The sequence below is a fragment of the Erinaceus europaeus genome, unplaced genomic scaffold (genome assembly GCF_950295315.1).
Source record: "Erinaceus europaeus unplaced genomic scaffold, mEriEur2.1 scaffold_1042, whole genome shotgun sequence".
Classification (NCBI taxonomy): domain Eukaryota; kingdom Metazoa; phylum Chordata; class Mammalia; order Eulipotyphla; family Erinaceidae; genus Erinaceus; species Erinaceus europaeus.
The window spans coordinates 1,793-29,751 of NW_026647684.1; the positions used below are offsets into that span (position 1 = coordinate 1,793).

Below are 27,959 nucleotides of genomic sequence, written 5' to 3' on the forward strand. Positions count from 1 at the left end.
GAGAGAGAGGGAATGAGAACTGAGGGGAACATTTAGATGAGGTCTGCCATGAAGAAGGCACAGTGCAGAGGAGAAGTAAAATCTTCACCTGGAAGAAAGTCAAACTGAAGACAAAAAAGGTGGTGAAATGCCCAGTCAAACTGAAGACAAAAAAGGTGGCGAAATGCCCCACACAGAAACAGCAGGAATAGGGTTCTGGGAGTGTGCATAAAAATCTAGGCTTCCTGGGCCAGTGGGGGGTGGGGGTGGGGGTGGCCGGGTGGGATGGCACACAGTCTTTTGGTGGTGGGAATGGTGTTTATGTACACACCTAGTAAAGTGTAGTCATATAAATGACTAGTTAATTAATATGAGAGGGGAAAAGTTAATTGTATGTCTCGAAGTTTTTAAAACATAGACTGAGTCTTCTTAATATATAGGCTGTGTATTTGATATGCGGGCTCTCTCAAAAGCCTAGACCAAGTAGATCAGAGGCAACCGGTGGCACAGCTATTTACAAGATACTGAATACTATACAGCAAACCCTAACAAAAGGACTTTTCAAAGTTAACCCAATTACCAAATAATGTGATGATAACATTAATTATCCATTGTCTTTTTGAACCCTAAAACAGCAGGAACCTTGCATCTCCACTATAGAGCCTATATTTCTCCCAGTCCTGGAACCTTAGGATAGGGCCCACTTCCCTGCATGCCTCTCCCAATCCATATCAAATAATATTGCATCTGCCAATCACAACCTAATCAATGAAACGATTGCCACCTCAACATGCTTCAGCTCAGACTGTGTCCAGAGACTTCAGGTGTGGAATGACAACACTTCAGGTGTGGAATGACAACTCTTCAGCTTCATTACTCGGGTGAGACCTTTCCTTTCACAGTATTCTCTAATTCCATCCCAGGTGGTTCACTTTCTAACAAAGTCCCAAAACCTAGATATACACCAGGTTCTGTGAGAGAGAGCATATGTTCACACGTATCTGTAAACTACTGCGAAATATATACCTGAAAGCAGAAGTACACTAGAGTTTGCAGTGAGTACCCCCCTAACACTTCCTCTCCACTATTCCAAGCTTTGGGTCCATGATTGCTCAACAATTTGTTGGGCTTTGTATGTTAACTCTCTTTTCAGCCACCAGGTTCCAGATGCCATCAGGATGCCACCCAGGCTTCCCTGGACTGAAGTCCCCACCAATGTGTCCTGGAGCTCTGCTTCCCCAGAGACCCACCCTACTAGGGAAAGAGAGAGGCAGACTGGGAGTATGGACCGACCAGTCAATGTCCATGTTTAGCGGGGAAGCAATTACAGAAGCCAGACCTTCCACCTTCTGCATCCCACAATGACCCTGGGTCCATGCTCCCAGAGGGATAGAGAATGGGAAAGCTATCAGGGGAGAGGATGGGATATGGAGATTGGGTGGTGGGAACTGTGTGGAGTTGTACCTCTTCTACCCTATAGTTTTGTTAATTTATCCTTTCTTAAATAAAAAATAAATTTAAAAAAATATACTGTACAATTTAACTGACTACAGTATTGACTGACTGCCCCTGGCCTGGCAGCAAATCAGCAGCAGGGGTTTTGGAGAGGGACACTGTGGGTTCTGAGGGTAGCTTCTTGCATAGAAAGCCTGTGTGCTGTATGATATTTTTAGGAAGGCCCAAAATGAAATAGTTCATGAGACCTTCTGTTCACCTAGGAGCTATGGTAACCACCGGTACCTTTCCAATTCAAGTGTACTCTTAGCACATGGTCAAACTGGACCATCAAGTGAGCCTGAAAGACGCCCCCAGTCACTGCTCAAGCTACTTCCTACAAAGGCATTTAGGGACTTAGAAAATACTTAGAAAAGAAGGGACTTATTCCACTCCTTGTCTAGATAAGAATGCATCAACAGTCACTGATTCATTTAGGGGACATTTGTGCAACCACCTCTTCTGAGCCAGGAGCTAAAGACACAGAGGGCGCTATCTGAGCCCCAGGGAACCGGCACTGTGTGAGAGCACACACAGTCGTACAAATTATCAGGCCATATGACGACAAAGGCGCAGGCTCTACAACAGAATGTGTCCGCGGCCAAAGGGACAGGAAACAAGAGAGTGCTCAGGCTACATGGTGGATGGGGGGAGGCTGACGCACAAAGACTTTAAAGAAAATCACGTATGTATCATTTATTCGTCATTACTAAAAACTGACATCTGTTTACAGACAGATAGGCTAAAAATATTTTAACTCTTGGGGGCCAGGCGGTAGTGCAGCATAAACCGAAAGGACCGGAGTAAGAATCCCAGTTCGAGCCCCCGGCTCCCCACCTGGAGGAGGGTCACTTCACAGGCGGTGAAGCAGGTCTGCAGGTGTCTGTCTTTCTCTCCCCCTTTGTCTTCCCCTCCTCTCTCCATTTCTCTCTGTTCTATCCAACAACAATGACAAACAACAAGGGCAACAAAAGGGGAAAAAACAGCCTTTAGAGGGGTAGATAGCATAATGGTTATGCAGACAGACTTCTATACCTGAGGCTCCAAAGTCTCAGGTTCAATCCTCTGTACCACCATAAACCAGAGCTGAGCAGTGCTCTGGTAAAAACAAAACAAAACAAAAAAAAATTAACTCCTGAGACGGTAGTGCAGAGGGTTAAGCGCACGTAGCGTAAAGTGCAAACTGGCATAAGGATCCCAGTTCAAGCCCCTGGCTCCCCATCTGCAGGGGAGTCACTTCACAGGCAGTGAAGCAGGTCTGCAGGTGTCTTTCTCTCCTCATCTCTGTCTTCCCTTCCTCTCTCCATTTCTCTACAATGACGACACCAATAACAACAGTAATAACTACAACAACAATAAAAAAACAAGGGCAACAAAAAGGGAAAATAAACAAACATTTAAAAAAAACAGCCTTTAGGAGCAGTGGATTCATAGTGCAGGCACCAAGTCCCAGCAATAACTCTGGAGGTAAAAAAAAATAGTAATTCTATTTTTAGAAATGCTCATTAATTTATTTGGCAGTTGAATATAATGCACGTGTTGTGTCAAATATACTTGTTGTGAATGTGAGGCAAAGAAACAAGGTTTTAAGATGCAAACACTACTATGATACCATCCTGATTTCCCTGGGCTTAGGATCTCACCAGTGCTGGTGAGGAAACAGGAAAACAGGCTGGCGGTATGGATCCACCTGTCAATGCCCATATCCAGCAGAAAAGTTACAGAAGCCAGAACTCCCACTGTCTGCATCTCATAAAGAATGTTGGTCCATACTCCCAGAGGGATAAACCATAAGGGAAGTAAACCAGAGGAGTCTGTACACCCATTCCACTAGCACCCAAAGAGTTTGTCATCAGGAAACTTGTTTTTCATACCAGCAATAAAAGGGAAGTGAATCTGGAAAACATCAGAAGAAGCCAGGCACTATTTCTCCTATCTGAGAGAGAAGAGGAAAAAAGGAAAGACAACCAGAAGTAGTAACTGGTGTAGGGGTGACTTAAAAAGGAAGTGAAGGGGGGCTGGGCAGTAGCACAGCAGGTTAAATGCACATGGCATAAAGTGCAAGGACCTGTATAAGGATCCTGGTTCAAGCCCCCGGCTCCCCACCTGCAGGGGGGGGGGTCACTTCACAGACAGTAAAGCAGGTCTGCAGGTGTCTGTCTTTCTCTCTCCCTCTCTGTCTTCCCCTCCTCTCTTGATTTCTCTCTGTCCTATCCGACAACAATGACAATAAACAACAAGGGCAACAAAAGGGGGCGAAAAATAGCCTCCAGGAGTAGTAGTTTCATACTGCAGGCACTGAGTCCCAGCAAGTAAAAAAAAAAAAGGGAAAGAAAAAAAGGGAAAAAAAGAAAGGAAGTGAAGGCAGGACCATAGGAAAAATGGGGAAATAGATATACAGATGAGAACTTGAGCTTCAAATGGAGGGGGTAGTGACAGCACTCTGGGGGTGGCAACTGTATGGAATTATATCCCTATTATTTTATGATTTTGTAAATCAATATTAAATCAGTAACAGAAAATTAGCATAGTACAAAGCATAAGGACCCATGCAAGGAACCCAGTCCAAACCCCTGGCTCCTTATCTGCAGGTGGGATGTTTTACAACCCGTGAAGCAGGTCTCCAGGTGCCTATCTTTCTGTCCCTGTCTATCTTCCCCTCCTGTCTCAATTTCTCTATCTGATTAAAAAAGAAGAAAAAATAACAAAAAGAAATGAGGTTCTTCTTCGTCTATTATATATGAAGGACCTGCCATGGTTTGAGTGGCCGCATCGAGCTCATCTATCTGAGTGTGACTGGCCACTTAGATTAGGGGCACTCCTCTGTCTTCAGTCACACCTATTAGGCGCTTACTTTGAGCATTGCTACTTCATAACTTTAAATGGAAATAGCAAAGTTGTAGATATTAGAAGTCCAGCTGCTGGTATACAGTTAGGATCCTAACACTGACATGTTTACTGCAGAGTTATGGGGACCACACACTGTCTCTTCAGCCCCTCATTTCTGCCAAGAGCCAAATCCTCAGTGCACCATCTTACAATACTCCACAGGCAAGCAATTTGGTCAAAGTCCACCTGTAAATAAATTCAGTTCTATTCACTGTGATCAGACAAAGCTAAAAGTTCATCTGTGTTAGACAATCACTCTGGCCTCTGCAACAGAGCCCCCTTCCTAGTTCTTTTTGTCAAGAGCATGAAGTACCTAGTCCATTACCAAGTTGGTTCATCCCAAAGTGCAAAGGGCTCTGGACTTCTTTTACCCTGAAGCCTGCTTACTCTCGGGTGGGCGTGTGGAGGAAACACTACAAGCTGCCTGGAGCCCAAGAGCCTACGATTACCTAGAGCTGGGCTAACAGGCGCACGCAGTTTCCAGTGGGGACCAGCAGTTAAGCTTTAAAAAGTCAACAGAAGCTGACTAAGAAGATCTGAAAGGGAAACTAAAGGCAGGACCTGATCAAATTGTAAGTAGGGCACCAAAGTAAAAACCCAGTGGTGAGGGGTAGGCATGTAGCTTCCTGGGCCAGTGGGGGGTGGGAGTGGGCGGGAGGGATGGGTCACAGTCCTTTGGTGGTGGGAATGGTGTTTATGTACACTCCTAGCAAAATGTAGACATATAAATCAGTAGCTAATTAATATGAGAGGGGGAAATCAATTGTATGTCTCAAAGTTTCTCAAAAGACAAACTGAATCTTTTTAATATATAGGCTATGTATTTGATATGCGGACTCTCTCAAAAGCCTAGACCAAGTAGATTAGAAGCTTCCAATAGCACAGCTATATACAAGATACTGGGTACTGTCCAGCAAACCCTAACAAAGGGACTTTTCAAAGTTAACCCAATTAACAAATAATGTGATGATAATATTAACTATTGATTGTCTTTTTGAACCCTAAGACAGCAGGAACCTCACATCTTCACTATAGAGCCCCTACTTCCCCCAGTCCTGGAACCCTTGGATAGGGCCCACTTTCCCGTATGCATCTCCCAATCCAAACCAAATAACATTGCATCTGCCGATCACAACCTAACCAAAGCAACGATTGCTACCTCAACATGCTTCACCTCAGAATGTATCCAGAGACTTCACGTGTGGAATGACAACCCTTCAGCTTCATTACTCGGGTGAGACCTTTCCTTTAATAGTACACTCTAATTTCATCTCAGGCAGTTCACTTTCTAACAAAGTCCCATAACCTAGATATACACCAGTTTCTGTGAGAGAGAGCTTATGTGCACACATATCCATAAACTACTGCAAAATATATACCTGAAAGCAGGACTACACTAGAGTTTGCAGTGAGTACCTCCCTAACACTTCCTCTCCACTATTCCAAGCTTGGGATCCATGATAGCTCAACAAATTGTTTGGCTTCATATGTTAACTCTCTTTTCAATCACCAGGTTCCAGATGCCACCAGGATGCTGGCCAGGCTTCCCTGGATTGAAGACCCCACCAATGTGTCCTGGAGCTCAGCTTCCCCAGAGTCACACCCTACTAGGGAAAGAGAGAGGCAGACTGGGGGTATGGACCGACCAGTCAATGCCCATGTTCAGCGGGGAAGCAATTACAGAAGCCAGACCTTCTACCTTCTGCAACTCTTAATGACCCTGGGTCCATGCTCCCAGAAGATAGAGAATGGGAAAGCTACCATGGGAGGGGGTGGGTTATGGGGATTGGGTGTTGGGAATTGTGTGGAGTTGTACCCCTCCTACCTTATGCTTTTGTTCACTAATCCTTTCTTAAATAAAAAATTAAAAAAAAAAAAAAAGGAAAGTGTGAAGTAGAGCAGAGCAGGGAGAGCGGGACTGGCCTTGCAGGTGGCAGGGAATGTTCTCATGCCTTTTGACGTACTGCACTGGGTAAGGGTGAGGGTATTTTTTTGATTTTTAAGAAAGCTATATCCTGATCATGAAAGACTGTCCTCTGGGACCACAGGATTCAGGTCCAGTTCCACACTGCCCTTTACATTCAACAAAGAGAAGTTGACTTTGGGCAAAGCTGTGGAGAAATGCAGGTCTCAGTGTAACACTGGGACAACCCCAATGGTTATCCTCCACGTGGCTTGTTTGATGCAGTTTCTCAGAATATGCCTAGTCCTCCTTGCCTCTTTCTCTCCTGAGGACCGAGGGGACATTTAGGTCCTCAGTCATCTATCTTTTTTACTCTGGAAACACATCCCATGGGAGGTGACCAGAAAGTACATAACCCAACAATGTCTTAGATTGATACCTTAAATCTTTGGCAGAGCTCCAGGGAATCAAAACATGCTAACTTCCCAGTCTAGAGCATCTTCATCCAAAGAAGAAAAACGAATTGTGTTCCTGTGTCACTAGGAAAGGCAGTGTGCAAGAGCTGAAGACTCCGTCTTGGACAGAGAAAGGAAGCACAGAGGTCTCCTCCACTTTTCCTCTAAGTTACAGGAAAACAGAGTTGGCAGACAGATGGTGGAGACTGTGCACATTCACACCTGCTGGGCCAGCGCCCTCCCACAAGCTGCACACAGAGTCCAGACCAAGTTCATGGACCTGCCAGAGTTCAACACAGGACTCTGAGAAGGTATCTAACTACCTTGCTTGACCCACAGGAAAATCCTCTATTGGCAGATGAACTAATAGATTAAAGAAAAAGAAGGCAACTTAGGTCTTAAGGGGTTATTTAATCCTCTAACTTTTTTTTTAAATCGTATTACCAGAGTACTGCTCGGTTCTGGTTTATGGTGGTGCAGAGGATTGAACCTTGGACCTCACTGCCTCAGACATGAGCGTCTGTTTGCATAACCATTATGCTATCTCCCGCGCTTATTCACTTTTTTTCTTTTCCTCACTAGGGATATTGCCTGGGGGCTTGAAGGTGTGCATGGCAATGTGTGTGAACCACCACCTGGTTTGATTTAAATTCATGGAGAAACTTCACAAGGGAAACTTCTCCTTATATGGAGATTTAATAATTAAGCCACTGCCATATTGTCCTATGCAAAACAAATGGTGCTTTGGTTGTGCTCATTCACAAAATCTATGCAGAAACTAAACAGGCTTATGATCATTGAGTTCAGCTTTCTCACAGAAAAAATAACTCCTAACCACGGATACAGACGATAGAAATAAAGCTTCTAAGATGGAAGCTGGTCCTATTATTGTTAAGTCACATGAATAATTTCTAATTGATTTGTTTTGGGGCAGGAACCTTATATTTCAGGACCAGGTTCATCTATTTATCAGCATATTTTCTATGACATATGGGAAGTGGTGCATTGCTTCATTAATATTTACAGTCTTTCTCTAGTTATGGGCTCACAGATATTTAGCATTCTAAAACACAAGCACTGGTAATTACATGTTTTACACTTTACTCTAATTTTTAATCCTGCCAAGATTATTTGGCATAACTTACTTTTTAACTAGGTTCTCTTCTTTCTCTTTACATTAGCATACCCATCAGATTTACATTATTCTGGCCTGCTCCTTTTATTAAAAGCGAATTCAAGGCACAATTGACTTTTCATTTGTTTAACAAGTGAAGAAATATTTACCCTGACAGCCATTGTATTGTAGATATTCATCTTCATAGTATAAAATGCTAACTGTGAATCAAAAAAAAGGCATATATTTCAGTTACACAAAGACAATGTAGCCTTTTTTTTTTACATATAAAAGATAAGGATCTTTATACATAATACATAGTAAGAGTTCTAGGCTTAGAAACATGAAATCAAACTTCGTATTGAAGAGATAGGCTTCCTAATACATAATGCAAGCTTAACCAGAAAAATCTATGGTCGTCAAACTAGGAGCTAATGGAGATATATGATCATAAAATGCTCTCCGCTGAGTTTGATAATCAATGGTGCTCTACTGAGAATAGAATAACAAAGCAGAAATATTCACAAGTGCTGGTGACACCTAGTATTGTGTGATTTATTCACTGGGGCTCTTTTAGCCAAAACTCACAGAAACATAAAGGGAATTCATATTTCAAGACGTCTGGTTTAATGAAAAATTCAAAGAAATGCTGTCTTCAGACGAAATCGTTCAAGGATATGGATGCAGTGATGGAATAAAATTGTGCCTTCCAACCATCTGTACAAAATGTTATGTACTTAGCTGCCTCCTGAGTAATCCTTGGGAATTTTGTTTCATTTAATATTCATTTCAACACCATAAAATCACAAATACAATGATATCATGTTGCAGCAAGTCCCCTGATAGACAGAAGACTTCCCAAATTGCTGGTTTATTTTCAGTGGGAACATGCATTTACTAGCCTATTAATTAATTAATTAATACACCTAGTACTTTGCATCACAGTGAATCACATTTAGCATCATATTCTATTTCAGTTAAAAGACTTTTCCCAAAAAAGCTGCTACAACTGTTCTAATTAAAAGCAGAATTTAACATAATTTATGACAATACAATAGACAGTAAGTGCACTGAGATGCACATTTGGCAATATAAAAGCAACTTTATCATTTGTTAAATATTACCTAAATTCAATGAACTAAAATATATTTGAATTCATGTAGTAGGTATTAATGTTACAGGCAAACTTTTGAAAAAAATTGTCTCTGATATAGGGGGTTTCTTTCCCAAGACAAACAGGGCTAATAAGAGTTTCACAGTGATTAGAGCTGTTGGAATTGCCTGATCTGACCCAAAGAGAGTGTCTGTGGAGAGCAGTAGGACCGGATTATTTATCAATAGTCCGGGCAATTGAAAGTTGGCTGCAATATGTTACTTACAAGTTAATATGATGATGTTACTTCCTTTTAAGTTCTCTTCCTTTGTTGCAGCAAGCAAGGCATAAGTCTTCAATGTTTGAGGTGAATACCAAATACCTTAATGTTATCTTTCTTCAAGTTACATTGAGGTATATACAACCACTAAATATTTTCACGTAGAATAAACATCAAGGAAATAGCATATTTGAGAAAGTTTTGGTTTGGTGGAAGAGTGTTTCTTTTGCAGATCATACTATTGTCAATTCTCAGCAGGGAGAGCCTGTGAACTTTCTTTTGGAAACACAGATGTGGGTTTAATTCCTGGCGCTGCTTTTACCTGCCCTGTGGCTTTGAAAGAGTCACTGGCAGTCTTTCAAATGTCCATGTCCATCCTTACAGCAGTGTCTGTGGTCACATGATACAGCTGTGGAGCTCCAAGTGAACGACTTGAGGTGCTTACAGCATAGTTGAAGGTTATTGTGAAAGGAATCCTCAGTAGTTTGAATTCTGGTGCGTCATTCCTTTTTTTTTTTTTTTAACCGGGGGGATAATGGTTTATAGTAGACAGTAAATACAGTAGTTGGTACACGTGTAACATTTCTCAGTTGTCAAAATATTGTAGGTTCCACTCTTCCAAGGTATCTGGAACAGTTCATTTCACAAAGACAGAACATGGAAAAGCAGTTTCCAGCGGTCAGTGAAGGGGAGGAGGAGTTTGGGCCACAGGCAACGGTGACGGCTGTGTCGCAGCTTAGAGCTCCTGGCCCCGCACTTCACAATATCTACATATGACGCCAAACACTGGCACCCTCGGTACAGCAGACACACTACCAGGCTCAAGGAGCTTGTTTCTTTTCACCACAAAAGTTGGTGGAGAAGGAAACTAGTCACATTAGGCCCAAGTGCCGGGCAAGTCTTACCACAATCAGGCCTCGATTTCCCCCCCAATTATCTGTCACCACTCCTCCTTTCCTTTTAACCTCAGTCTGACAAAAATTATCACATGTTTACCTTACTCTCTCTGATTGAATTGCCTTTTAGTTCCAACTAAATGTCTTTCCACTGTTTTCTAGAACTGAAAATCCTAGTTCTCCTGTTTTTCTTGCGATGAAGTATTCGAGAAATTAGTGGGGATGTGTTTCTTGTTTCTCTATGTAAAGATGTGTCATATAGTCCAGGAGGTGGCACAGTGGACAAAGCATGAGGTCCTGAGTTCAGTTCCCAGCAGCACATGTACCAACGTGATCTCTGGTTCTTTCTCTCTCTCCTCCTATCTTTCTCATTAATAAATAAATAAATAACATCTTGAAAAAAAAAAGGTGTGTCATGACTTTTCCAATAGCTCAGTATTTTTCCTCTTCTCTCCGCCCCCCTCCAAGTACCAGAAGCTGGAGGAAGAAGCAGACACTCTTCTTGCCCCAGTCACTGCAAACCAGAAGGCAGTTCTGCTTTAAAACAACACGGGTGCTGGGGAAATGTGTCATCTTGGCTAATGTGCTGCTTCATGTGCATGGCCCAGGCTCAAGCCTGGCCCCCATCATGCTGAAGGGAGCTTTGGTGCAGTGACTTCTGTCTCTCTCCCTGTCCTTGTCCTTGTCTCTCTCTCTTTCCCTCTCTCTCCCTCTTTCTCTCTCTCTCTTTCTCTCTCTCTCTCTCTCTCTCTCTCTCTCTCTCTCTCTCTGTGTGTGTGTGTGTGTGTGTGTGTGTGTGTGTGTGTCTGTGTGTTCCTATCTGGAAAAAAAAAAAAGTCAGCCTAAAGTGGTGAAGTCCTAGAGACAAATAGCAGAAATTAATCGACTGATTGACTGACTGATTGATCAAAACAACATCATGGGCCAGAGAGATGGCTCCTCAACTGTGCCGCCAGAGTGCCCTGCAGTTCGAGCCCTAGCACCACCTGGGAGGTATTCAGGCGCCAGGGGAAGCCTTGTTGTGGTGACAACTCTCCATTCCCCTTTCTGGCTCTATCTGAATGAAAAAAGCAACCTGATGTTGTGAAATCACACATGCACAAAGGTCCAGTTCCATAAATAAAACAACAGAAAAGAAAAGAAAAAAAAAAAAAAAGGGAGTCGGGCGGTAGCGCAGTAGGTTAAGTGCAGGTGGTGCAAAGCGCAAGGGCCGGCGGAAGGATCCTGGTTCGAGCCCCCGGCTCCCCACCTGCAGGGGAGTCGCTTCACAGGCGGTGAAGCAGGTCTGCAGGTGTCTATCTTTCTCTCGCCCCTCTGTCTTCCCCTCCTCTCTCCATTTCTCTCTGTACTATCCAACAACAACAACAATAATAATAACCACAATAACAAAACAACAAGGGCAACAAAAAGAGAATAAATATTTTTTAAAAGTTTAAATAAATAATTTTTAAAAAAATTTTAAAAAATAATTTTTTAAAAAAAGCTTACTTGGTAATCTCCTGATTCCCGCCTTTATTCCTCTCTATCCCTGTTTGGTGTGCTGCCATCCTTCCTTTGGGGCCTTCCAGCTCTCCCTGTCCCTTCCTCTTCCTCCTTCCTCAGGGCTCCCTGGTCTCCTCCAGCCACAAGCTCTAGAGCTCTGCACTTTCCTCTCACGGCGACTTCTGTCGTTCGCAGAACACGCGTGGTGACCTGCCCTCCCTGGTGTCTGCCCGCTCAGTGCCAAGGGCCCCCACTTCACTGCACTGTTGCCCCCCCCCCATACCAAGGGGACAGTCCCCTTCTGAAGGCTGAGCTCAGACTGCAAACTGGACCCTGCAGGACAGCCTCCGTGCTAAGCGCTTCCATTTTTAGCAAACGCCCCTCCGCCTTGAGCCACGTTGGCTGAGACTCTTGGCAGTGTAGACACCTGGCTCCTTTCCCTCCGTTTTCTGCCCCGCCCATCACGCATCTTTACATGCAGGTGGCTCCATGGTATCTGGCTGCGGGAACAGGAAAACCACTGGGGCAAAACTTTGCAGGGCGGGTGACTGAAAGTGAGGACATTCTCACAACACTCTCAGGATGGGCAGGAGGGGAAGGAGTGTCTGCACTGAGGTGATGGCCCTGGAACCCAGCAAGCCGTGCCCATCCTGGCCTCGGTTATTTTCCTCCTCGTGCCGCCTTCATTTCAGAACTCTGAGTGTGATCCTTACGTGAGTTATTGTCAAGTAATCATGAGCACTGCCTGCATATGTTTTGCCTTGTTTGTTGGCAGCTGGTACCGATTTTGTCATCAACATCTGATTTTTAAAATAACCTTTCCTTTCCCACAAAAAAGTTAAGTCAATTATATTCATTCTTGTGGCTGTTATTAACCTGATCTTTGAAAGCAGATGAACAAATCTAAATTCAATTCATAATTATATTGAAAATATGTTAATGTTCTGAATGAATATTAGTCAGGTCAGAGTTTTAAGTTATCTAGTGTTTGAGCTTTTTTTTCTTAATTGCAAGGCCCTGAAGGGGAAAAATATATTATGTTTCAGCTCTCTGTTCTGACACGAAAGGGTGATAAATGTTGCCTTATTAACTTATCACTGATCTTCTGAAGAAATTTATGAAAAGACTTGGGCATTTATTATTACAGAAGAAGCATTTATTCATCTACTGAAAAGATGTCTTAAAAAAAGATGTCTGTAAGTCAGGCGGTAGCGCAGTGGGTTAAGTGCACGTGGCACAAAGCACAAGGGCCAGTGGAAGGATCCCGGTTCAAGCCCCCAGCTACACAGGGGAGTCGCTCCACAGGAGGTGAAGCAGGTCTGCAAGTGTCTGTCTTTCTCTCCCCCTCTCTGTCTTCCCCTCCTTTCTCCATTTCTCTCTGTCCTATCCAACAGCGATAATATCAATAGTAACTACAACAATAAAACAAGGACAACAAAAGGGAATAAGTAAATAAATATAAAAAAATAAATAAAAGATGTCTGTAGAAATGACCGTATCAGTCTCATACGTTGTAAAAAGTTACCAGTGTCTTTGCTATCCATCAAAAACCCTGCTGGCATTTATAATGACAACATACAGTGGAATTTGGTAATAGGAGGCATCTTTGTACTGTTGAAAATAAATTTTCTTTCTATTATTACTCTATTAAATACTGACTAAATATGAAGATCTGCAAGAATCAGGAAGATGTCAAGTAGTATGTAAGCACTGTGAACCTTCACTGCAGCAATAAATTATCCTTATAACTTGAATAACCTGTCTTGATATTTATTATTTATAAAATAACTGCCCTACCACAGACCACCAATATCTTTTAACAGAAACTTCCGTTCTGTTTATGTGGCTGATGGACATGTTATGCACGAGATGGTCTCAACTCCAACATATAACATTGAGCTGCTCAGTCACAGGAAGCTGGGAAATCAACCATATCTACTGAAGACACCTTGATACTCTGTTCTCATGAGTATGGTAAAAAAACAAAACAAACAAAAAACACACAGTGTATTTGATTTTAAATATAATGTGAACTACAGAAGGGTGGAAGATGAAAAGAATAAGGATCGAGTATTTCAGCAGAGTGAGAAGATGCATCCAAGCTGTCATGTGGCAGTCATGGAGCTGACTCTGCTAGGCGACACTCAAAGGGGAGATGGGAAAAGATGTCACCACTTTCCTGGCACTATGCCCGGGGATCCACCTCACCAGCTACACAGTGGCAAGGCAAGGAGTGTTTGGGACACAGACTGCAAAGAAGAGCACAAAACTGCAAACAGGGGGGTCCCCAGACAACAGGACAACTGGAGTCCTCAGTGAGAAGAGCAGGGACAGTAAATTGATGACCAGAGGCCAGCCTGCATGAAGTGCAGGTGCTCTGAGCACATGCCAGGTAACTACACAGTTTATTAACAAAAGAGACTCAGCTCGTGGCTCTGCTATCAGGAAAAGACTTTCAAGCTTGCAAATCACAAGTCTTGAGCCCCCGAGAGGGACACATTTGGATTATGTTGTCAAATATGGCAGCATGAAAGCCAGCAGAAAGGCCTGACACGGAGTTTGGAAATAAAAATAAACACAAAGGGTCGTCCTTCAGGAAGCCAGAAAGAAAAAGAAAAAACAGGGGAGTCGGGCAGTGGTGCAGTGGGTTAAGCGCAGGTGGCGCAAAGCGCAGGGACCGGCGTAAGGATCCCGGTTCGAGCCCCCGGCTCCCCACCTGCAGGGGAGTCGCTTCACGGGCGGTGAAGCAGGTCTGCAGGTGTCTGTCTTTCTCTCCCTGTTGTATGCTTTACATTGGGTAGTTCTCCCCCACCGAGAGAATTAGATCAGTCCAGTTAGTTTCGCGGTCCTGCTTGGCCCCGCCCCGAAGGAACCCCGCCAGAGTTTCAGAGTTCGAGAGTTCAAGAGAGTTCCAGGGTTCCTGAGTTCCAGAGTAAGAGAGAGTGCTTGCGCCGCCGCAAAGAGACAGCAGAGTTCTGTTTGGTGATTAGTTTGGTTTAGTTTATGAATCGTTGTTCCTGAATAAAGAATTACAGCTGCCCTGCCCAGCCGTTGTCTCTGCGTCTCTGTTACCCGCCCGTGAAGCTAGCCCCGCCAGCTGGAGCCGTCCGAAATTTTAACAACATCTCCCCTTCTCTGTCTTCCCCTCCTCTCTCCATTACTCTCTGTCCTATCCAACACGAATTGCGTCAACAAGGGCAATAATAATAATAACCACAACGAAGCTACAACAAGGGCAACAAAAGGGGGGAAAAATGGCCTCCAGGAGCAGTGGATTCATGGTGCAGGCACCGAGCCCAGCAATAACCCTGGAGGAGGAAAAGAAAAAAAAAAAAAGGGAAAAAAAAAAACCCAGAAAATCATGGCTCCTCAACCCCCCAATAAAGTGATTTTACAAAAGGAAGAATGACAACACAGTTCCATGTGCTGTGTCTTGATGAGGGCACAGACTGCACGTGAAGACAGACTCCTGGGCATCAGCTGGACTAGTGGTTGTCACTGTGATGATTATGTCAAAGCTGCAGAGCAGTTCCTTGGGGCCATCAGAATTTGAGAAGGAGTCTAGAAATACACTGTCTAAAAGGCTCCTAGGACACCTGCCTTGTCAAAGTCCTCTTTCTGTTCGCACTCAGTTTCACCTGAGGACTGTGAGCAACTCTAGGCTTCCAGAGCTTTCTCCTCCAGTTCCTGTCAAATGGCATTTCCGCCTGTTTAGTATCTACCCATAATTCTCGTTCTCCTCTGAAACCCTTGACAGTACTGTCCGCAAATCTCCATTCCCAGTCCACTGCACGGCGGGTGAGATACTCCTTTGGCTGGATGGAAATGCAACCATCCGATAATGATGGCTCCATGGGTTGCAGCCCTAGCTGTCTTAGGCTCAGCTCCTCTTCAGGAGTGTATGTCAGTAAGTGCGGTTGTACTGGAGAGATAGCTCAGTCTGCTAGAGTAGCAACTTACATGGTGGAGGCCCAAGAGGTTGCAGGCTCAATCCCTGAAACCCCATTCTGCTAGAGCTGAGCAGTGCTCTGCCCCTCTCTCTCTTTCATTCTCACAATAAACAAGCACGATCATTTTTAAATAAGCATTTGTTGCATGTGATTATGCTGTGCTGGGCACTCTGACTGACATAGCAAAATCTCCTTACAAGATATCACCACATGGAGGTGTCCTAGGATCACCACAAACTCCAAAAACTCTAAGCATCTTCGCATGAGTTTCAAAATGTTTCCTATAAACACCCTGCTCTTATCATTACGACCACAAATAAGCTTTGCTGAGATAAAAATGCAGCTCTCACAGTAGCTTCCCACTACATAAAAAGTGTACCTCTCACTCAAATTCCATATGAGTGAGGACTCCTTGCATCTCTTGCGCTTGGCTCAGGGCTAGACGCAGCTCAAATCTGAGGTGAACTAGCCATGCGCAAGAAGGGGACACAAAGCCTCAGTAAGCCTCAGCTGGGGTGGTCTGCGTCCCTTCTGCAGACACACTTGACTTAGTCCAAGTCTACGAAATGGGGGGTGGATATGATAAAGGGGGCGGTGGATAATTTTTGCCCAAAGTGACACTATGCACCATCCACACTGACCATGGCCAAAGGTCTCCCCCATGTCCAAGGGGACACCTGTGAGTCATTCCTTGGTTTAGTCAGCAAGTGTGTGGCTTTCCTGTGCCGTTCTCTGGCTCTGTCAGAGATACCATCAACGGGAGAGTTACGGCATTCAGGGCCTCCCACAGGAGTGACAGCAAGCAGCAGAGGCAGCATGTGGACAGAGCACGTGGAAGGCATGCCTAATACAGTGTTTGCAGTCTCCCTCTGTCTTGGACTCGGCTTTGGAAGATCCGAGAAAACCGAAGGGAAGTCTTGGAGGACCAGCAGCCTTAGACCAGCAGGCCAGTCCGAATAAAGAAGGGATTCCAGGCAATTAAGCAAACACTTGCTGACTGCTGTAGGGCATCCTGTCTTGGCAATGGTGAATGATTCAACATATCCTAAGTAGCAAAAAGGGGGATCCGACTTTAGAAAACAAGGCAGAAGGGTGTGAGCTTGATGCTGCTGAGGAGAGGACTGAGCACTTGGGAGTGAAATGACAGCTTTCAGCTCGATATCAAGAGACATTCCTAAAATGGAAATGCCAATGAAGTGATCGCTGAGGGCACGGGGGATCTGGAGAAAGAGGTGATGGGAAGTCTTTGATGACTCTGGGGCTTTGACCCTCTGTGGATGTAGTGCCCATTACTATAGTGAAGAAACACACAAGGAGAAGCAGGTTTGCAGTGCCTGAAGACGAGGTGCAGAGGATTTTCCGTGAACATTCAGCATGGGGTCTCTGCAGATCACAACCTGAGCATCTGGGACTCATCAGTTGATCTTCACAAGTCTCTTATTTCTCTACCTCAAAGAGGGAAAATATTGATTTTTCGACTTGAAAGATTGTTTCTGGAAAATCTTTCTTTTTTTTTGACCAGGGCACTGCTCAGGTCTGGTTTATGGTGGTGTGTGGGGCTGAACCTTTGAACCTGGGACTTTGGAGCCTCAGCTATGAGTCTCTTTGCATAACCATTATACCATCTACCCTTATTGGGAAAATCATTCTATAAAGGTCATCTCTGGGTTCTCACCCCCATTTTCTAGTCTCCAAACCCTGGGCCCTACAGCAGCTCATCACTGGTCCCAGAGCTCTGGCCTTGCTGTGCCTAAGGAATCCGCTCTTCCCTCTCCCTAGTCTGGAATCTCAAGTGTCCTTTCTCTGACCTTTGGAGACAAAAAATAGCTGAGCACTAGTACTGCTCCAGTATCTGGGGTGCTGATGGGGGCTGGGGTTTTTTAAAATGGAGTTCATCTCAATGGATTTCTTTATGAGATAATGCATTTATGCTGCTTAACAATCAAAACAGCAACAGAGTTAGCAGTGAAAAGTCTCTTTTCTTCACTTAGTCCTCAAGTGCTCAGTTCTCTTCTTCCCAAGCAATTAATGCCATTTGTTCTCATGATGTCTCCAGAGGTCCTTCCGAAGGCAAACCGAGTGGATAGTGGTGTTCCAGTCCTGCTCTGGTGGGTCAGGTGACAAGAGAGGTCACAGGGAAAGGGTCCACAGAGCTCTGCTTCTTCAGTTTCCAATATAGCTCCACAGCTTACAGGACTACTCGCAAATGCTGTAGTGAAGGTGCAGCTCGGTGTGCTGTTTATGCTTAATGTACATTTCTAAATTTTCCCAGTGGTCAATAATAAAGAATGATAAGCATCAGAGAGATAAACTGTTTTGTTTTATATTTGGGAATTCATTTGGGCACTTCAATCAAGGTTTGTTGACTGTGCTATGGGCCAGGGCTTATTTAAATGTGGAGAATCCAAAAATGAAAACCATCTGAGAAAGCTCACCATTGAGGCAGTGGACAGTCACCGACAGATCAATATAGGCACTGTGAAATGTACGCTAGCAAAACTGAAAGCATCTGGCACAGTTTAGGTGCAAGGAAACGACTCAGTTCTTCTTGGGAACATTATGAAAAGCATCTCAGAAGCAAACTATTTGATACTAACAGTGAAACCCATCGCTACTCTTTCATAAGTGTGTATTATTAATAGGACCTCAAAATCAAAGGTTAAATATGACTGAAATGAATAAGCTACCACACACTGTTTCATTCACGTGCAAATATAAGTAAATGTTAAAATATTTACCTTCACAAGGCGATAAAAATGTTGTCTGCCTAAGTAACCTCGCCACCGTTTTTGGATAATAGTTGCTTGTCTATGTAAATACCTGTGTGAGAAAACACTCATCAGCATGCTGGCACTGAAGGGAGGGACCCTATTAAGCCTTACTCTGTGGAGCCTGACATAGGTACACTGTCAGAACCCAGCCAGCTGAAGGTGGGCCCCAGGTCGCATCAAATCAATGGGGTTTACAGTCAACAATATTTAGACCCCTTTCCCATATTTGGGAGCTACTCTCTTCCCTGATCCAGCTTTCTGGTCCTTTTTCCAGCCATGACATCATCTCCCAGACAATAACTTGGATCCACCTGCATATCAGATTTCAGGCTCAGGGAAGAGAGAGAGAGGAAGAGAGGGAGGGAGAGAGGGAGAGAGAGAGAGAAAAAAAAACTAGTATAGTCACAGGCCCTTTGGAATATAACTAAAATATGCCTACTAGCTATCTACAAAACGGAGACCACCCCCCCCAACTCTTCATCTGCATTATTCCAGCCTTTAGGTTCATGATTAGTCAACAATTTGTTTGGCTTTATATATTAACCCTCTTTTTCAGCAACCAGGTTCCAGATGCTAGCATGATGCCAAACAGACTTCCCTGGACAGACAACCCTACCAATGTCCTGGAACTCTGATTCCCCAGAACCCCGCCTCTCTAGGGAAAGAGAAAGACAGGCTGGGAGTATGGATCAACCTGTCAATGCCCATGTTCAGAGGGGGAGCAATTACAGAAGCCAGACCTTCCACCTTCTGCACCCCACAATGGCCTTGGGTCCACACTCCCAGAGCGTTAAAGAATAGGAAAGCTATCAGGGGAGGGGAGGGGATACGGAGTTCTGGTGGTGGGAACTGGAAATTGTGTGGAGTTGTACCCCTATTATCCTATGGTTTTTGTCAGTGTTTCCTTTTTATTAAAAAAAAAAAGAAGAAGAAGAAGAATGAAAGAAAGAAAGAAAGAACCCAGCTGAATGTAGGAAGCAAAGCAAGTATCTGGAAAATCACTTGTAAGTGGCTGCTGCTGGTGGGGGGTGCTCGATGTACCTTCACCACTGGCATTTCAGAATTTGGAGACAATTTGGGATGACAAGTGCTCAGCCTGGCCATGCTGATGTCACTCGTCTGCTGAGTTCATGAACTTGCAGGTGGCGGAGCTGAAAAGCTCAGGTTCACACTGCGTGTGTGTGCCTAGACTTAGTTCCTGTGAGCAAGCACGCGCATCAGTAGCATGGCCCCCGGCTCACCACCCAGTCATAAGGGACCAGACAGAGCCGCCTTCTACCCAGGCAAGGTGGCATTTCTCAGAACTGCGGAGAGCCCGGGGGAGGGGGGAGGTGGGCATCGAGGAGAAAGTGCAAACAGTGAGGACAGGAAGTACACACAGTCTCCCTGTAACCAGACTGGCATGTCTGCTGGTATCACCTGTCCTCATCGATATCATCTCCAACCAGCAAAGTAAAGGGGCAGAGAGTAGCTCCCCTTCTGTCTTGATGCTTTATTTACTTATTTATTTATTTATCTATTTATTTTCATCAAGTTCCATGGCACTGGTGGAAAAGAATGTGGTCTAGGACACAGACGATACTATGGGTTTTCACAAACAGAGGTATAGTCAATAACTTACATTTGATTTTTGTTTTTGGTTGGTTGGTTGGTTTTTACATGTTAGAAAAGATGATTAAAAACAGTTGTGTGGAATTGTGCCCCTCTTATCCTATGGTCTTGTCAGTGTTTCCATTTTAGAAATAAAAATTTAAAAAAAAGAAAGAAAAAAGAAAAGATAGTGCCATTAAACAGGAAAAAAAGTTGTTCGTATCTTAAAAATACACAATGCAAAATGTGTTAGGTTCATTGCAAAGGAGGGGTTAAACGAAAAGAACACCGTACGGATAAATGACATTTTCCAAGAAGTATAATTTGATGACAAGCAGAGGCTCCCATGGCAAGATCAATATACCTGATGTATGCTCGGACTTGGCATCCTCGAAACCAGCTCTGGATCCTAACTGACGCGTCATGCTCTTTCTTTCTAAATATATCCACAACACTGAACGGGGAGAAGAGGGAATTGAAGCATTTCATTAGTGACTCACAGAATTCTAAAGCAAATCAACCTGTTAAACTTCAGCTTTGATTTCATCCTAAATGATAATTACAATTCAAATGTCATTTTAAATGAAATTAAAATACTAAATAAAGCAAGCATCTCAAAAAATATGAGCTATGCTTAAAAAAAAAATTAACCTTCTTCAGAAAGGCCTAGTGCTTTCAACAGCTTGACTTTTTTTTTTTTACTTTTATAATCACCTGTTTTACAACTAATTAATTTGCCAGTGATTATTATAAGGAAAATTTAAAAAGCAGTGTGCTCTTCTGTCATTATTTTTAAAACTTAATTATTTAAATTTACTGGTTAAATGCCACTCTGCACAACACGCAAGATTAAAGGGCTTGACTGTGTCACTCAATGCAACAGTTAAGAAGTCCCTCACCAACTACAGTGCACGTTTAGTCAAGACGGTTTCATCTCAATAGTTTCCCAAAATATTTACTTCACATGAGACAAAGAGAAAATTTCAAAGGAGAGAAAGGCAGATGGACAGACAGACAAGAGACACACACACACAGAGAATGGATCCAGAACTCCACTCTGCTACATGCAGTGCTGGGGATCAAACCAGGAGCCTCAGGCATGCAGATGCAGTCCCGAGCTCAATCTCTTGGAGGTCATGTGATTCACAATGCCTAATACTTACAGATATGTGACCCATTTCGCTAGTTATTGATATCTTTGTATTAGAACTTGCCATTCCTGTCTCCAGCCTCCAAGGATGGTCGGCCAGCATCAGAGTAAACACAGATAATGGGTCAAAAAGGCCTGCAGGCAACAGAAGCCTTACCTGCTACCCCAGAACACTGCCCAAGTCCTTGGGAGTAAAGTCAGGAGTTGCAAAGTAAACATGAAAATTGATGTAATCACTAGGATTGGAGCTACCAAGTCTGGTATAGAGTGGTCTTCATACTAGGAGAGGGATCAGTCAAATCCCTAAGGTGCTGATACTTGACGGAGCTGTATGCGCGTATACTTGATAAAAATATGGATAGAGGGGCCCACGAGTGTTATACTCGAGAGGTTCACGGGTGTCTGCCATGCCAGCCTCTTCTTTCACTTAATCCTGGTTCATGAAAACCGGGTCCTGGTGGCAAAGAGTGGAGCTGTTTCCCCAGCCACTGGTCCTGCAGCTCTGGGTCTCGAGGCTTCTCTCCCCACGCCCATCATGAGCAGATACTGCTTTGGGGCATTATCTGTCATAGGTCACTTCTGTCCTATTCTGTCCTGGAATGGTGGTGGCTCACATGGAAGGCTTTGCTTACGAAACAAAGAGCTAGCTTTTTTTTTTTTTTAAGTTTTTTATATATTTTTTTATTTGATAGGACAGAGAGAAATTGAGGGGGGGGAGATACAAAGAGAAAGAGAAACACCTGCGGCACTGCTTCATCACTCATGACACTTCCCCCTGTAAAAGCTAGACTCACCTTTTACTCATATCTGTATTCCAAAACATAGTAAAGTATCTAATCCGTGAGAGGCACTGAAGGAATGTTAGGGAAAGATGAGAGGAAGGAAAGGAAAAAGGAAGGAGAGGAGGAAGGGAGGAAGAAAAGAAAGAAGACTGTTTAAGTATCAGTTGAAGCCAAAGCAGAAAGCTAAGTCATTGCTTGAGGCACCATAAGCACCACCAGAACTGATCAGTTAAAAAAATCAAGTCTTTAAGTGGCTTTCAGAATTTTCACAAAATAAAGGGATATTAGACTCCTGGGTCATTGTAGCACTGGAACCCTACACCCCCAAGGTGTCACCACCACTGGTTCAGAATAAAGATGTTAAATAAGGTGGGGATGGGGTGTGGAAGCCCAATTTTGAGGCATCAGTATTTTGCAGCATCACAGAAGTTCATAGAAAAGTCTGAGGAAGGGAGAGGATAAGTGTACAGCTCCAAATGCAGTGAGTGAAAAGGTCCTAAGACCCAGGCCACCAGGTCACTGTTTCAAGGGGCTACAGAGCTAGAGGCAACCTTTGTCTTTTCTCTCTTACAATTGCGTCCTAGTCAATAATAAGATGTGATAATGTAGGACATGAAATGTCATTTATGGCCTACATAGAAAAGAGATCACAGAATAATGTCCAGTAGAGCAGGCAATCCAAGGAAAGCAGAGTCTGAAGAAGATGGCGATGCTGCCAGCCAAGACGACAGTGCACTGAAGTGGTTCCCTGGGGCAGGTCCCTGTTTTTACCATTTTCCACGGGATATTATTTAAAAAACACTTAACATCACTATAGTAGAGTTGTTTCCCTTTTTAATACATTCTACATAAAGTATTAAATACATTTCTCTTTTTTCATGAAATATGAATTAGAAACACTTAATAGTTCTTTTGAACTGATGTATTAATTTTAAACACTTCCCTTATAATTGTCATCATAAATGCAAAAGATAAACAGTAAAATCATCTGTTTTGAGTTGATATTTTCTAATAGTCCTGGTAGTAATGCTAACGTAAAATGCATAGTCAAGAATATATATATACACAAATATATATATATACAAACATACGCATTATAAGAAGTCGAATACAACCCCAAAATATGAATTAATGGGAACCATTTAAAAATAAATAGAAATTAACTTACTGTTAAGTTTTTAAATAGTGTGCTTACATTTGATTTCTTTTTTTTTTTTTTTTTCCTCCAGGGTTATTGCTGGGCTCGGTGCCTGCACCATGAATCCACCGCTCCTGGAGGCCATTTTCCCCCCCTTTTGTTTCCCTAGTTGTTGCAGCCTCCTTGCGGTTATTATTGCCATTGTTGACATTGCTTTGTTGTTGGATAGGACAGAGAGAAATGGAGAGAGGAGGGGAAGACAGAGAGAGAGGGGGAGAGAGAAAGATAGACACCTGCAGACCTGCTTCACTGCCTGTGAAGCGACTCCCCTGCAGGTGGGGAGCCAGGGGCTCGAACCGGGATCCTTATGCAGGTCCCTGCGCTTTGCGCCACGTGCGCTTAACCCACTGCGCCACCGCCCGACCCCCTACATTTGATTTCTATACAGATTTTTCCATTGCTATTTTTTAAACTGCTTAAAAACGAAATTCACAGATAGTTGGATTACCACTGGGATGCTGAAAACTCACACAATATGTCATGAACTGCTAGATATTTTATGTAGAAATTGAAAAATGTGGGTAACACTTTATTTTAATGGTATATTAATTAGTTTCAAATTACAGTGAAAATCCTATAGCAGTGAATAAAATATGACATCTAAGCGAATTTGAAATAAATTTATTATGATCAGTATTATCACAGTGAATACTAAGTGAATTAATAATGATGAAAGACCAAAAGTATTATCAAGAATGCAATAAAACATCAAGAAAAACTGGAAATTTCCAGTCACTTCATCAACTAAAGCAAGTACTATAACCCTGGGTAAGACTATATTCATGCGCATCGTTAGTGGCCAGAAATTAACTGGCAATAAGTAGAAAATGGAGAAGTGTTTAGTTAGATATCTTTTCAGTAATATGCAAAACACATGCATTTTATATCACACTGGGCGTGGTCTGACCTAGGTGAATCAGCCACTGATTCTAAAGTCATTCTCTGCCCCCTCTCCATTTTCACATGACTTGTATTTTAGACACTAGAGATAGAACCATAAGACAAAAAATAAAATATAATTTCAGTAATATTTCCTAGCTGTTAAAAGTCTAGATCCCCTGCATCTCTCAAACATTTTTTTTTTCTTTTTAGTTATCGTTACTTATTTATTGGATAAACTCAGCCAGAAATTGAGAGCGAAGGGGGAGATACAGAGAAAGACGAAGAGAGACATGCAGCCCTGCTTCACCACTTGCAAAGCTCCCCCTGCTTTGCCGTAGGTGGGGACTAGGGGCTCGAGCCAGGTCCTTGAGCACTGTAACATGTGCGCTCAACCAGGTGCACCATGCCTGGCTCCCATCTCTCAACATTTCTGAGCCCTTCCTGTGTCAAGAGGACTTGCAGTGAAGAAGCCTCTCAGACAGATCTGTCCTCCTAGCGTGTTTTAAAGTGCTCTCCCACAGTCTGGAGAACTCTGTGAAGGCTAGAAATGGACCTACCCTGTGACCCTGCAATTCCTCTCCTGGGGATATATCCTAAGGAACCCAACACATCCATCCAAAAAGATCTGTGTGCACATATGTTCTTGGCAGCACAATTTATAATAGCCAAAACCTGGAAGCAACCCAGGTGTCCAACAACAGATGAGTGGCTGAGCAAGTTGTGGTCTATATACACAATGGAATACTACTCAGCTGTACAAAATGGTGACTTCACCGTTTTCAGCTGATCTTGGATGGACCTTGAAAAATTCATGTTATGTGGAATAAGTCAGAAACAGAAGGATGAATACGGGATGATCTCACTCTCAGGCAGAAATTGAAAAGCAAGATCAGAAGAGAAACCACAAGTAGAACCTGAACTGGAATTGGCATATCGCACCAAAGTAAAAGACTCTGGGGTGGGTGGGTGGGGAGAATACAGGTCCAAGAAGGATGATAAATGACATAGTGGAGGTTGTATTGTTAAATGGGAAACTGGGGAATGTTATGCATGAACAAACTATTGTATTTACTGTCGAATGTAAAACATTAATTCTCCAATAAAGAAATAAATTAAAAAAAATAAAAGTGCCCTCCCTTTACTTTTCCTCCTTGCTGTGCTTGGAGTAGGCCGTGGGCACGAGGTGTGTGTGTGCTGGGGAACCTGGGGTGGGGGTGCATGAGGCTCAGCATGAGCACTGGAGACTGCTGGGGGGTGGTCTATGGGGTAGCATGTCACAGTGCGGTCAAGGGGCGTGCCCTCTTGGACAGGTGGGCTGCTTTAGCTTTAGGAGGAGGACAGGTGAAGGACGTGTCACCAGAGAAGGGCCACCAGAGCCCAGGAATGACGCGGACCCTCGTCCTGGAGAGGAGATGACAGCTCAGCACGGGAGGGGGGGAAAGGAGAGCCCACTTGTCCAGAGAGACTGGTCAAACGAGCGGCGCACTGAGCCAGGTTTCCCTCTGGTAGGATACGGAGAAAAAAGAGGCTCGGTGAGCGAGTTCACACGGACAGTGCACTGCTGTCCCATCTTCATGACCAGGGTTCAAGCCCAGCCCCCCAGTGCATTGCAGGAAACTTCCATGCTGTGACCTCTCTCTCTGCCTCTCTCTAAAGAAACAGAAACAAAACAAAGGAGAGGGAGAAAAGCATGCCGTGCTGGATTTGAAAGACAGTTGTCAATGCCAAAGTCAGCGTGTGCATTTCCACACATAGGTGGCTGGGTGCACAGATGACAGACAGACAGAGCTTTTGCTCAGCTTTATAGCTGCTGACATATGTATCTTCTGTAGTGAGCAACATCGTGCCCTGCTTCCTAATACTGACGTTTTCTTCTTTCATTACAGTATGGGCTACAAACTCCAGAACAAGCCTCAAAGGAGTAGCGTCCATGTGCACTCTTACTCTTGAATTCAATAGAGTGATTTATATTAGAGCACACTAATATTTACGATGCTAGTGATTGGCTCTAGAAATTTCATCATTAGACATTTCGTTTTAGAAGCCATTTATAATCTTTACACCACTTGAGAATTTTATCTGTGTGGTGGTTACCTATGTAAAAATCATCGAGCTGTATGCTTACAGTTTATATACACACAAAAATGCATACATTAACATTTTAAATCTAAACCAGAGCTCAGCTCCCTCAGTTCTGGTCACGAGCGGTGCCAGAAATGGAACCTTGAGCCTCCAGGGTGTCTGGTGTGCTGAGCTACCACTTCCCTATTTCCCCACTGCCCCTCCCCCAGTTTCAGTATTTCCCGATCAATGAGACACACTCAGAAACAGACATTAAATTTACAACTCTCTTTTGACATCTACTGAGTTGATCAGATGTGCTTTTTTATCTTTTGCCTTTCGGTTAAGACATCTTGCTCTTTTTGTGGATTTGCTAGACTACGAGGGCAATGAGGACAGCCCCAAGACGGGCCAGCTTCAGGGGCACCACACTCACGCGACACAAGGTCAGGAGGCGCAAGCTGACCCCCAGCTCCTGTAATAGAACATTTACTAGACCCGGTGTTCGCAATCCCCCTGAGAAAACTACGCCTTGGACCTTCTGGGTCTGATGTATCTCCACTCGAGGACCTGAGTTCAAGTCCCTCTATGCCAAGCATAAGCTTCAGCCTCCCCTGAACCACGCGTCACTCGATTCCCTCCCTGCTTCGCTATCTGTACCTGGCAACCGAACGATCTCGATTTCAGTTGTCCATGGCTGTAAAGCAGGAGCACTGCAAACCACTTGGTCAGATTATGGTAATGGTCAGAACAAATACTGTCTGTGAAAGCTTCTGGCAGAGTTCTCGGCACGGAGGAGCACTTGTCTCCTGCCCCTCCATTCCTCTTTGCCTCCACACCCCACCCCACTCCCACCCCGCCCTGCCCCTGCCAAACCTCTTTTTAGATGCCAGCCATCTGGGGGGTCTGACAGCTGGACACTCAGCCTCTTGCATGTGTGGCAGGGCCTCTATCCTTCCTGAGCCACTGCTCAGTATTTTCCTTCAGTTACATCAATTAAGAGGACGCATTGCTCTTCTTAGCGCATTTTCACCATCATAGACTTTCTCAGTTTTTTAAACCTCAAAATGTGTGCTTGTAAACTTCAACTATTGAGTTGATTCCTGTTAGGTAGAGAGGGCAAGTCTCACTAATACAATAAGGTGAACTCTGGGGGAGAATACAGATCCAAGAAGGGTGACAAGAGGACCTAGTAGGGGTTGTACTGTTATATGGAAAACTGGGAAATGGTATGCATGTACAAACTATTGTATTTACTGTCTAATGTAAAACATTAATTCTCCAATAAAGAAATTAAAAAAAGGTGAACTTAAAGGTGAAATGCACATTAAGAAAAGCTTAATATACAGCCACTAATAAAGTGACACCAGTATACATGCACAACTTAAAAAACATAAAAACAAAAAAAGTGACACCAGTATACACGCACAACTTAAATAACATAAAAAAGGTATCACTAAAGATACTCAGTGGAAAGGGGAAGTTTTAACTTATTTCTATTTAGCATTTGACAGATTAACAAGAGAGCTTTTAAATTAAAAAATATATATATGGGAGGAACTAACAATATAATTAAAGGACACATACCAAACTCTCTTGTCTTTAAATGGGAGCAGTAACTCACAACAACCATCTCCACAGTTCAGAAGGAAAATGGAGCTAGGAATGCTGAAAGTTTTCTTTTCTTTTATTTTTTTTTAAAGGTCAGACAATGCTTAAGTAGTCACAGGCTACTTACTATCTTTTTTTTCAGCCCTGTAACATTCTCGACACAATATTCAATTGCTTTGGTGCAAAACAGGAACGCCCAGCAATTATTTCCTGGACAAGCAACCTTCTAGAAGACTCAGCTTTGTTTGGCAATGTGTCCCTCCCCCCTTCCATACACACACACACACACACACACACACACACACCCACCCCTCTCCAGTCAACTCTCCAAATTGCCTCTCATTTCTTGGAGTCCAAATTCTCCTGTTAGGAATACTTA

The 27,959-nt window shown here is 43.5% G+C and overlaps 1 long non-coding RNA gene across 2 annotated transcripts; it reads right to left on the reverse strand.

Moving 5' to 3' along the window:
- Window positions 1–8,004: 8,004 nt before the first annotated feature.
- LOC132536416 (uncharacterized) lies at window positions 8,005–20,353 on the reverse strand. 2 transcript variants are annotated; one of them, XR_009547999.1, is made up of 3 exons: window positions 20,261–20,353; window positions 18,274–18,355; window positions 8,005–8,055 (listed from the first exon to the last, which is right to left on the reverse strand). It is a non-coding gene; the product is annotated as an uncharacterized LOC132536416 (long non-coding RNA). The 2 variants fall into 2 exon arrangements; XR_009547998.1 differs by lacking the exon at window positions 8,005–8,055 and adding an exon at window positions 15,666–16,580.
- Between the last annotated feature and the right edge of the window lie 7,606 nt (window positions 20,354–27,959).